Source organism: Salvelinus alpinus, chromosome 29, assembly GCF_045679555.1.
Source record: "Salvelinus alpinus chromosome 29, SLU_Salpinus.1, whole genome shotgun sequence".
In the NCBI taxonomy this organism is placed as follows: Eukaryota; Metazoa; Chordata; class Actinopteri; order Salmoniformes; family Salmonidae; genus Salvelinus; species Salvelinus alpinus.
In genome coordinates this window covers 34,399,453-34,411,863 of record NC_092114.1, presented here as the reverse complement: position 1 = coordinate 34,411,863, position 12,411 = coordinate 34,399,453, and positions in this window count along the sequence as shown.

The window sequence follows — 12,411 nt, the reverse complement described above, 5'->3', positions numbered from 1 at the left end:
TAAAAACATGACATCTTGTTACAAACGGTCATAGGCCAACTGCTTATCATCATTGTCATTATTAATCATCATCATCATCATCAATTCATGAATGTCGATTATCAAATTTCAATGAAGAAGTGAGTATAGCCACACCACAGGAAGCCACATGATGTGGACATGGTCACAGGCAGCTGTGGGAGGATTACCCTTGACGGACACACACACACACACACACACACACACACACACACACACACACACACACACACACACACACACACACACACACACACACACACACAACATACAACACACACAGGCTGACAGTATCTCACCATCATTGTGTGTTGACAGTTAGACGCCCATATGACGACTTGACAAGTGTGATTGAATGACTGGTAGTGGTTCTTTCTTTCGAGTTGCATAGCATGCCAAAACAACTCAATATACAGCGCATTCGGAAATTATTCAGATCCATTGACTTTTTCCACATTTTGTTACATTACAGCCTTATTCTAAAATTGATTAAATTACTTTTCCCCCTCATCAATCTACACACAATACCCCATAATGAGGAAGCAAAAACAGGTTTAATAAATTTTTGCAAATGTATTAAAAATTAAAAACAGAAATACCATATTTACATAAGTATTCAGCTATGAGCCTCAAAAATGAGCTCAGGTGCATCCTGTTTCCATTGATCATCCTTGAGATATTTCTACAACTTAATTCGAGTCCACCTGTGGTATATTCAATTGATTGGACATGATTTGGAAAGGTACACACATGTCTACATAAGGTCCCACAGTTGACAGTGCATGTCAGAGAAAAAACGAAGCCATGAGGTTGAAGGAATTGTCCGTAGAGTTCCGAGACAGGATTGTGTCGAGGCACAGATCTGGGAAAGGGTAACAAAAACAGCATTCCAGCATTGAATGTCCCCAAGAACACAGTCCATCATTCTTAAATGGACGAAGTTTGGAAGCACCAAGACTCTTCCTAGAGCTGGCCACCCGGCCAAACTGAGCAATTGTTGGGAGAAGGGTCTTGGTTTTGGGAGGTAACCAAGATGGTCACTCTGACAGAGCTCCAGAGTTCCTCTGTGGAGATGGGAGAACCTACCAGAGGGACAACCATCTCTGCAACACTCCACCAATCAGGCCTTTATGGTAGAGTGGCCAGACGGAAGACACCCCTCAGTAAAAGGCACATGACAACCCGCTTGGAGTTTGCCAAAAGACACCTAAAGGACTCTCAGACCATGAGACACAAGATTCTCTGGTCTGATGAAACCAGGATTGAACTCCTTGGCCTGAATGCCAAGCGTCACGTCTGGAGGAAACCTTGCACCATCCCTACAGTGAAGCATGGTGGTGGCAGCATTATGCTGTGGGGATTTTTATCAGCTGCAGGGACTCGGAGACTAGTCAGGATCGAGGGAAAGATGAATAGAGCAAAGTACAGAGAGATCCTTGATGAAAACCTGCTCCAGAGCTCTCAGGACCTCAGACTGGGGCGAAGGTTCATCTTCCAACAGGACAACGACACAACCAAGACAACACAGGAGTGGCTTCGGGACAAGTCTCTGAATGTCCTTGAGTGGTCCAGCCAAAGCACGGACTTGAATCCGATCGAACACCTCTGGAGAGACCTGAAAATAGCTGTGCAGCGACGCTCCCCATCCAACCTGACAGAGCTTGTGAGGATCTGCAAAGAATGGGAGAAACTCCCCAAATACAGGTGTGCCAAGTTTGTCAGACCCAAGAAGACTCAATGTTGTATCTGCTAGCAAAAGTGCTTCAATAAAGTACTGAGTGAAGGGTCTGAATACTTATGTAAATGTGATATTTCAGTTTATTATTTTTAATAAATTAGCAAATATGTCCAAAAACTGTTTTTGCTCTGTCATTATGGGGCATTGAGTGTAGATTGATGAGGGGGTAAAAACTATTTAATCAATTTTAGAATAAGGCTGTAACATAACAAAATGTGGAAAAAGTCAAGGTGTCTGAATACTTTCCCGAGTGCTTTCCTTGTTTGAAACAGCCTGGTGCGTGCATCAATTTCAGACCTCGGCTGGACTGGAACGACTCGTCACGTCTCGGTGTGTAGCCACGAGGACAGTTTTGAAGACAGGTGAGCCCCTTTCCATAGCCTTACGCCTTTAGTGCGTAAAACGACGTTACCGTTATTTACTCATACCCCAGCTATGTGCTGCTTTTCTGTATCAGATAATGTTGCATTGCTGTGGTATGTCGGGACTCAAACGAAACAACGTTACCTGAATGATTATAATAGGCGATATTCCGAGAACAGGATTCCAATGAATTTCAGGTAATTATTTTCATCCAGATGAGTCCATTGTAAAATGAAATGGACACAGTTTGTAAATACCGGTTGTAGTGTTTTGTACCACATGCCATTCTCGCCATGTAGTGTGTGTGAGAGAGCGAGAGAGGGGGCGGGGGTCAATTTTATATTGGTAATGCATAGGCTACTTTACAGTCACATTCTCTATCCTAGTTCGTGTTTGTGTGATACCCTAGTGTACATCTGGTTGTGTGTGTAGTGGTGCTACTTCGATGTGATGGTAATTGGGTGCGTGTGTGTAATTGAGCGAAGAGCATCGTGAGCTCTGCTGAGTTGAGCCTGCATGAGTTCTCTGCGCTGCTCCCAGGGGAATGCGCTGTCTGTATTGTATCAGTACCACATACCAGTAGTCATCATAACATATTAATTGTGAGAGTTTCAAGTCCATACGTGTGTAATATTGTGTGTGTGTGTGTGTGTGAGCGCGCCCAGTTTCCTTGAGCAATGCATGACTAGAATGAAGAACTCGTGGCATCATCATTGGCGACCACAGCCACAAAGTCATAATTATGGCTAAACCCGCCTATTTAAAAAATGTATCTTCTTAAAAATATTTTAACCTTAAACACACTGCTAACCTTATACATAACCCTAACCTTAAGTTAAGACCAAAAAACACATTTTAGTTTTCATACATTTTTAAGATAACTAATTTTGACTTTGTGGCTGTGGTAACTAGTGACAACCGAGGCAAAGCGGGGCTGCACCTAGGCAAGCGAGCACTCCCAACAAAGTTACACAGAAACTGAAGGAGGGGCAGAAATAAGGTGAACTTTTCCGCATTCCACGGCTAACTGTAAAGAACTCTGGCTGTAGGCCTATTTACACATGGCACAGGAAAATTTGCTACGTCGTTGACTAGTCGTCCTCGTACTTGTCACGAAGGAAAAGTAATTGCAACGCATTAGAAGACCAAACAGCATTCTTTCAGTTGGGTGAGTGTTTCTCCTCATGTTCTTCTCGACGCATTTTTTATTTTCGGTATTTTCTCTATGATTTATGCTTCTCTCTATATATATGTAATCCACCCAGACTACACACCACATGCTTGTACAATACGTTATTAACTCATAATTAAGTCATATCACCCATTTTCTCTCAAAGTCCATTGCGCATCACTGCAGCAATCATAGCGCTCTGTCTCTCGCTCATTCCCGACTAGTTGAGTTTTAAAAACGGTGGAATACCTTTTGTAATATAATTTTTTTCCGGGTTGTGTTCTGCTATGACCTGATGGTAGTAATGGATTGACAGAATCTGAAGGTTGGTCATTTGAAAATGAGAAAGCTAGGCACGTTACCCACCGTTTCTTTTGGATACATTGTGCGCGTCGATGTTTGGCGTGAGTTATGGGATTTTTTTTTCTCATACCTGGTTGATCTGAACTTCTGATTTTTTTTTTTTTGCTTTGCATAAAGTTTATGCACCCTTACTTCTCTTTCTCCCCATTGGCTTTCGTATTTCCCCAATTCCAACGTATTTCCCCAATTCCAATTCAGCTTTCATATCATTATTGTGGTATCCACATGATCATAATCTTCTCTAAGTATTTTGCTCTATGTGGTGATCACTTCAGTTAGGAATTCATAGTAGTATTTTCTACAAATGCATTCCAATGACTAGCTGGTCAACGACTTTATATGCACACGCATGCACACACACACGCATGCACACGCACAAACACAAACACACACACACACACACACACACACACACACACACACACACACACACACACACACACGCACACGCACACACACACACAGAAGGGTAAGGCCAAACTCAACATAATGTTGAAAAATGAACAGATCACATTCACTTAGACACACAGGTGTGGTCAGGGTGTCACGTTCCTGACCTGTTTTCTGTTAGTTTGTGTATGTGTTAGCTGGTCAGGACGTGAGTTTGGGTGGGCAGTCTATGTTTTCTGTTTCTATGTTGGTTTAAGGGTGACCGGATATGGCTCTCAATTAGAGGCAGGTGGTTTTCATTTCCTCTGATTGAGAGCCATATTAAGGTAGGTGTTTTCACACTGTTTGTTTGTGGGTGGTTGTCTTCCGTGTCTGTATGTTATTTCGTACCACACGGGACTGTTTCGGTTTGTATGTAGTCTGTTCCTGTTCGTGCGTTCTTCACGTTATATGTAAGTCCATGTTCAGGTCTGTCTACGTCGTGTTTGTTATTTTGTAGTTTATTCAAGTGTATTTCGTTTCGTCTTCGTCTTGTTTAATAAATATCAATTATGTCATCGTACCTCGCTGCACATTGGTCTTCAGATCCCTCTCTCCTCTCCTCGTCTGAGGAGGAGGAAGATTTAGAGTATCGTTACACAGGGTCTGCAGTAGCCCAGTAATGGATTGAAGGAGCCTAACGTTACTCCTTATAGTCCAACGACCTTATATGTTCTGTTTAGAGGCAAATTGGCTCCTGCAGCCGAAACATCTTCCTCACACTTATTCTTCAGAATAGAGTGCCCTAGGGCTCCCGAGTGGCGCAGAGGTCTAAGGCACTGCATCTCAGTGCAAGAGGTGTCACTATAGTCCCTGGTTCGAATCCAGGCTGTATTACAGCCGGCCGTGATTGGGAGTCCCATAGGGTGGTGAAAAGTTGGCCCGGCATCGCCTGGTTTTGGCCAGGGTAGGCCGTCATTGTAAATAAGATTTTGTTCTTAGCTGACTTGCATGGTTAAAAAAATATGAAGCAGTAAGCCACAGTCTGTCTGTTTTGGCACATGTTCAGGAGCGAGGCCTCACTTTTAGCCACTTATCGGACCTCTTGACATGATGACGTCATAGTGCACCATTCAAAGACAAGGGCCATTGTGCCACTGTAGTGCTATTGGGGGAAGAGGTGCTTTTGTAGTTGCGCGGGAGCTGGTTCTTGAATCAACACAGTTGTTCTCAGGATGTTGTACTTTTGTTGACTTCATGGTATTGGGGTAGGAAGCTGGGGGTGGATCACGAGGGGAGTCTCGGGAATCTCTTCTTGGTAGAGTCTGGCATTGGATTTACTGTTACACATGGGAGGCAACAACATCTAGGAATGATTTTTAGCACATTGCTGAGGGGAGGGGGGGACATGCATAAATACAGTCAGAGTCCGAGAGTGAAAGAGAGTATACAGGAAGACTCACATGCTGTCACTAATAGACACATTTCCCTTCTCTGATACACAGACAGACAGACAGGGTATGGTGTGTTCAACAGTCACTTGACCACTTCTCGTCCCCTGTTGGTATCATCTCCGACCCACTCTTTCTTCAGAGAGCCTGCGCTTTCTCTCTCTCTCCGATCCAGCTCTTCCCTCTTCTGTCTTATGCCTAAACGTATCTCCCTTCTCCTCTGTCTCGTCCTGCGAGAGGTCATTAGCTCACTCTGTCTGTCTCTCTTGTCTGTATTCTTATGTATTTTATACCTCTTTTATTACTTTTTATTTAATTATAGTTTTTTTACTCTGCATTGTTGGGAATGGCTCGTAAGCAAGTCTACACCAGTTGCATTCGGCGCATGTAACAAAGCCAATTTGATTTTCCCTTGCTCCCTCTCCTACTTTATATGATTGCAAACTGTTAAAGTTGACCCGTCTTGTCCTTGCTCTCTTTCTCTCTTTTTCTCTCGTTCTTTCTCTCTCTTTCTCCCTTTCTCATGCCATATTTGGCTTTTGTCTGTCTGTCTGTCTGTCGTTCTGTCTGTCTTTATGATGCTGGTTTATTGTCAGCCTTTTTTTTCTCTTTCTCCCTCCCTGCATTTGGTTAATTATATTAGGCACAACTGGACGTCTTCAAGGAGAATACTTCCCTATAGTTAATATCAGTAATCCTTTCAAAACTGATCACCAATGGGTTGATTTACTTTGACACTTGAGGCTTTCTGAGGGTTTTAGCCTGTTATTTTAATCATGTTTGTTTTCACACCATGGGTGGAAATAGGAGACAAAGGGCTGTGAGACAGAGGTTTAATCCTAGAGACATGAAAAGTGGGATGTATACAGAGGGTGCGGGGCAACAGAAGACAAATAGCAGAGGGACTAAGGATTTTAGAGCTTGGGAAAGGGCCAATAAAGGGGTTGTTTACGGGACTCTACCCGGAGGGGCAGATCCCGGGTGGAAAGCCATACCCTCTGCCCGAGACAATAGCGGGGAGCTGGGGTCCGGTGGCGGTCCGCCCGTCGCCGATAGCTGGAGGTGGTCTTGAAAAGAATGGACCGGGTTCTCTTCCAGGTACGGCAACAGCGGCGGACAAACATCTGGACAGAGGGTATGCTGACTTCTTCCTCAGTGAAGAGCGGGGGCTGATATCCCAAGGAACACTCGAGAGGGCGAGAGACCAGCGGCCGAGCAGGGAAGGTTGTTGCGGATGTATTGCACCCACACGAGTTGCTGGCTCCAGGTGGTGGGGTTGGCGGAGAGGAGAAAACAAAGAGCTATCTCCAGGTCCTGATTGGCTCGCTCCGACTGGCCATTAGACTGGGGGTGAAAACCTGAGGACAGGCTGGCCGACTACCCAACGAGAGTGCAGAACGCCTTCCAGAACCGGGACGAGAACTGAGGACCGAGATCAGAGACCATGTCGACCGGAAGTCCATGGATCCGGAAGACGTGTTACATGAGCATGGCAGCCTCCTTGGTTGAGGGTAGCTTGGGAAGGGGAATAAAATGGGTGGCTTTGGAAAACCTTTCCACCACCGTAAGGATGGTGGTGTTGCCATCTGATGGAGGAAGACCAGTGACGAAGTCCAGGAAAATGGGACCAGGGGCGGTGAGAAACAGGGAATGGTTGAAGGAGTCCAACCGGAGCTTGCCGCGTGGCCTTATTCTGCACGCACACAGTGCAGGCGGTGACGAAAGAGGAGACGTCAGAAACCATGATGGGCCACCAAAAACGTTGTCGGAAGAAAGCCAGGGTCCGACGGAAGCCAGGATGGCAGGTGAGTCTAGAGGAACGTTCCTATTCCAGGACCGGGGATTGGGCAGAGTCCTGGACAAACGTCTGGTCAGATGGTGTAGCAGTGGGGCTATACAGGTGTGAGAGCGTGTCAGGCTTCCCATTCTTGGACCCAGGGCGGTAGGAGATAGTAAAGTTAAAACGAGTGAATAATAGGGCCAATCGAGCCTGCCTTGAGTTGAGGCGCTTAGTAGTTTAGAGATATTCCAGGTTCTTATGGTCAGTCCACACTAAGAGTGGATGTTCCGCACCCTCTAACCAGTGCCTCCACTCCAATGCCATCTTGACCGCGAGTAGTTCTCGATTTCCCACGTCATAGTTCCTCTCAGCGGGGTTAAGACGATGGGAAAGGAAATCGCAGGGATGCAGCTTTTGGTCCTGGGCAGAAATGGATGGATTAATATGGGGGCTCTAGTGAATTGATGCATGAGGTCCGAGAACGCCCGGTCAGCTGCTGAAGACCAGGTGAACAGAACCTCGGGAGAGGTCAGTGCTGAGAGGGGGGAAGGCAGGGTAATGTAACCCCGGATGAAGCGGCGGTAGAAATGAGCAAACACCAGGAAACGTTTCAGCTGCACTCTGGATGTCGCTAGAGGCCAATCCACCACCGCTCTCACCATGTCCGAATCCATCTGAATATTTCCTGCAGCAATAACGTTTCCTAGGAAGAAGATGGTGGAGCGATGGAATTCACATTTCTCTGCTTTCACAAAAAGCTGGATCTCCAGGAGATGCTGAAGGACCTGTCGGACGTGGAGGACGTGCTCTTGAGCTGAACGGGGGAAAATTAGGTAGGCAAACACAAACCGGTTCAGCATGTCACGGAGCACATGGAACACTGCGGGAGCGTTGGTCAGTCCGAACGGCATAACAAGCTACGCGTAGTGCCCGCTAGACATTTTAAAAGCTGTCTTCCATTCGTCTTCTTTCCCGTATCAGAACCAAATGGTAAGCGTTCCCGAAGGTCCAACTTCGAGAAGATCATCACCCCCCTGGAGAGGCTCGAAAGCCGATGAGATAGGCCCCGGTAGGATTTTGTCCTTCTCCACAAAGAAGAACCCTTCACCGGCGGGGGAGGCAGATGGATGAATACGCCCTGCAGCAAGAGAGTCCTCAATGTTCCTTTCCATAGTATTGGTCTCCGGACCAGACAGAGAATAAAGCCACCCCCGAGGCGTAGTAGTGCCCAGGAGAAGGTCGATAGCGCAGTCATAGGGTTGATGAGGAGGGAGAGATGTAGCACGGGCCTGGCTGAAACTCCCGTTGGTCCTGGTACTCTGCGAGAATGGCGGAGAGATCCGAGGCTTCTCCCAAGCCCGCAGGAAGACGTCCCGTGGCAGGCTGCGCCGACTACAGGCAATGCGAGTGGCAGAACGGGCTCCAACCCATGATAGAACCAGTAGCCCAGTCGATCAGGGGACTGTGCCTTTGGAAAACCCCAAAACCGTGGGTACAAGAGGAGATTCAATGAGCAGGAACTGCATAGACTCACTGTGATTACCTGACACTCGCAGGTTGATGGGAACCGTATGGTGGGTGACTCTGCCAATAGAGTGCCCATCCAGCACAGTGACGTCCATGGGAATGGATAGGGGTTGTGTGGAGATACCCAGCTCCGACACCAGGGTAGTCTCCATAAAACTGTCGTCGGCACCAGAGTCAATGAGGACCCGGAGAGATTTGGACAGGTCACCCCACAGCAGGATGGCATGAAGAGGGGTACGAGTAATGGGAGATTGGAAGCTCACCAGCATGCTCATACCTGCTGATGAGCCTGGTCTTTTAAGGAACAGGTAGATATGTAATGTCCTGTAGTACCACAATACAGACAGTTCTTGGTGCTCAGTCTACACAACAGTTCAACAGGAGACAATCTAGCCCTGCCCGATTGCATTGGTTCCGGAGGAGACGAGTCGACAGCCCTCTGTGATTCCCGAGGGAACTCGGGTGACATCGGATTCTCCCGGCAATGTAGACTTCGGGAACGTCCGGGATTCCTCGGAGGCGAGGTGGGAATCGTGGACGAGCGAGTGTGACCGGGATAGACCTCCTCTCCTTCCTACGTTCCCGTAGCGTCCAATCGATCTGTATGGTCAAGGCTATGAGAGAGTTGAGGTCCACTGCATAGTCTGCCACACTACGAGAGTCTTGGCACAGTTCAAGTAGCTTACCAGCAGCCGCTCTCCCTGACAACGGATTATCGAACACCTTTCTTACCTCCGCCACAAACTCCTCCAGGCTGAGGCAAACAGTGTATTGATGCTCCCACACCACTGTAGCCCAGGCTAGTGCTCTCCCGGACATTAGAGTTATCAGGTACGCCATCTTCGAACGATCTGAGGGAAATGAAGAAGGCTGCAGCTCGAGGATGAGGGAGCACTGGGAGAGAAACGCTTGGCAGGTTCCTGGATCTCCAGCATAGCGCTCCGGGGGAGGTAAGCGGGGTTCAAGGTAAGCCGGGGTAAGCTTGGGAGAAACACAGCTGGTAGCGGGGTTACTGAGAGCCTGGGAGGTTACTGTAGTAGACACAGGAGGCAGATATTACTTTTCAGAATATTTATTATAACAAAGGGGGCAGGCAAAAGGCAGGTCGAGGGCAGGCAGGTACAGGACGGCAGGCAGGCTCAGGGTCAGGACAGGCAGAAAGGTCAGAACCGGAAAGACGCTGGTAAGACCTGACAAGACAAGACGAACTGGCAACAGACAAACTGAAAACGCAGGTATAAATACACAGGAGATAATAGGGGGAAATGGGAGACACTTGCTGGGGGGTGGAGACAAGCACAAACAGATACAGATCAGGGTGTGACAGAAACTTTCCATACATATTTGCCCATGGTAGAAGTGGTCAGAACTGCCAAAACATTTAGGAGATGGAGGTGCTCAAAGTTGACCCATTTTGCAGACCCCACTATACCATGAGACATCCATGTCTTCATCACTGGTAAAGATAAACAGTTGAGTTTGATACCATTTAAAAACTTAAACAGGGTTGTCAAAGTATTTTATAATTTCTAGAAAAATGTGTTTTTTAAATACAAATTGTCATTTTTTTTGTTATATGTCAATTATCCAAAAACGTGTCAACTCAGATTTATTTTCATTTTCGCATATGTTGTAGTTTAGACCCTGTTTTACATAATCTGAAGTGTTTGTGTTGTGACCGCCATTGGTTGAGACACACCATACTCTTGAATACTGGGTGGGTAGCATTTCAATCATAGAAATATTATTAATAGAATGGAGATATCCCTTCAGACCACTGCAATTTAGCTGGTACATCATTGAAATTTTTACTTCCAATTACTTCCACAAAGATGGCCGCCGGTCCACCCACCATCGAACGTCAAGATAAATGGGAATGTATGTTCTATTATCTATATTTCTATGATTTCAATAAGCTTCCTATGGAATATTGACAGTATAGTTTAAAACAACTGATTTTCCCATCAAGGGTTGGAACCAAAATATTTTACCCATCATTCCATTCTGAGCAGAACTGCTATTGTGTTAGTCCCAGTATTCTTTAAAAAAAAAGGTGTATTTTACCCTTTTCCTCCCCAATTTCTATCTTGTCTCTTCGCTGCAGCTCCCCAACAGGCTCGGGAGGCGAAGGTCGAGTCATGGGTCCATGAAACATGACCCGCCAAACTGCGCTTCTTAACACCCGCCCGCTTAACCAGGAAGCCAGCCGCACCAATGTGTCGGAGAAAACACAGATCAACTGACGACAGAGGTCAGTCTGCAGGCGCCCGTCCCGCCACAAGGAGTCGCTAGAGCACGATGAGCCAAGTAAAGCCCCCCCGGCCAAACCCTCCCCTAACTCGGACGACACTGGGCCAGTTGTGCGCTGCCCTATGGGACTCCCGATCACGGACGGTTGTGATAGACTCGGGTCTGTAGTGACACCTCTAGCACTGCGATGCAGTGCCTTAGAACGCTGCGCCACTCGGGAGGCCCCGTCCCATTTTCTGACAAGAAAATAAAGTTCTGAACTGATTAGGGTCCCAAAAAAGTAACAGTTCACATTGTTCCTTTTCGTTCATTTTTGTATATTTATCTCAATGTTTTACTCCAGCAATTTGCACCGATAGAGCAGCTTGCTGTGGAAAGGGTAATGTTTGATTGGTCAGATAAGTGCAGGTTCGAGATGCTACTGAAATTTCACGGGGGGGAGAGCGGGCTTGGCTTGAAGCGCTGAACACGACGTGGAGTGGAATGTGTTTACAGCATTTATATACAGAAATTAGGAATATTTTTGGAATTTAAATCATATAGAAATTGAGAACGTTTTATTACAATATTTTGTTACTTGAGCCAGTAAAGAGCGCTTTACGATTCTTGGGTAGCGTAATCACTTTAGCTTCCCTCCAAGCCTGAAGGCACACACTTTCTAGTAGGCTTAGAGTGAAGATAAGGCAAATAGGAGTGGCAAGATTGTCCGCCATTATTCTCAGTCATTTTCCATCCAAGTTGTCAAACCCCAGTGGCTTGTTATTGTTGATAGACAACAATCATTTTTTCACTTCTTCCACACTCACTTTACGGAATGAAAATTGACAATGTTTGTCTTTCATAATTTGATCACTTATACTTGGATGTATAGAGTCAGTGTTTGTTGCTGGCATGTCATGCCTAAGTTTGCTTATCTTGCCAATGAAAAAATAATTAAAGTAGATGGCAATATTAGTGGGTTTTGTGATGAATGAACAATCTGATTCAATGAATGATGGAGCTGAGTTTGCCTTTTTGCCCAAAATTTTATTTAAGGTGTTCCAAAGCTTTTTACTATCATTCTTTATGTCATTTATCTTTGTTTCATAGTGTAGTTTCTTCTTCTTTTTATTCCGTTTAGTCACATGATTTCTGAATTTGCAGTACGTTTGCCAATCGGTTCTGGTGCCAGACTTATTTGCAATTCCTTCAAAATGGGTGCGGTCCAGAAATTATTTAAATAAAATGGAACGACCCTTATGCCACTACTGTTGATTCATTGTTCTGTCACTGTTTATGGTTTTAAGTTATTTGTGCTGTAATAGAGCCCCCTGCTTATTATGAGCCAAATCCTAATTTCAGACATGCACGTAGACCTACACCTCGAACTCAAGCTAATATC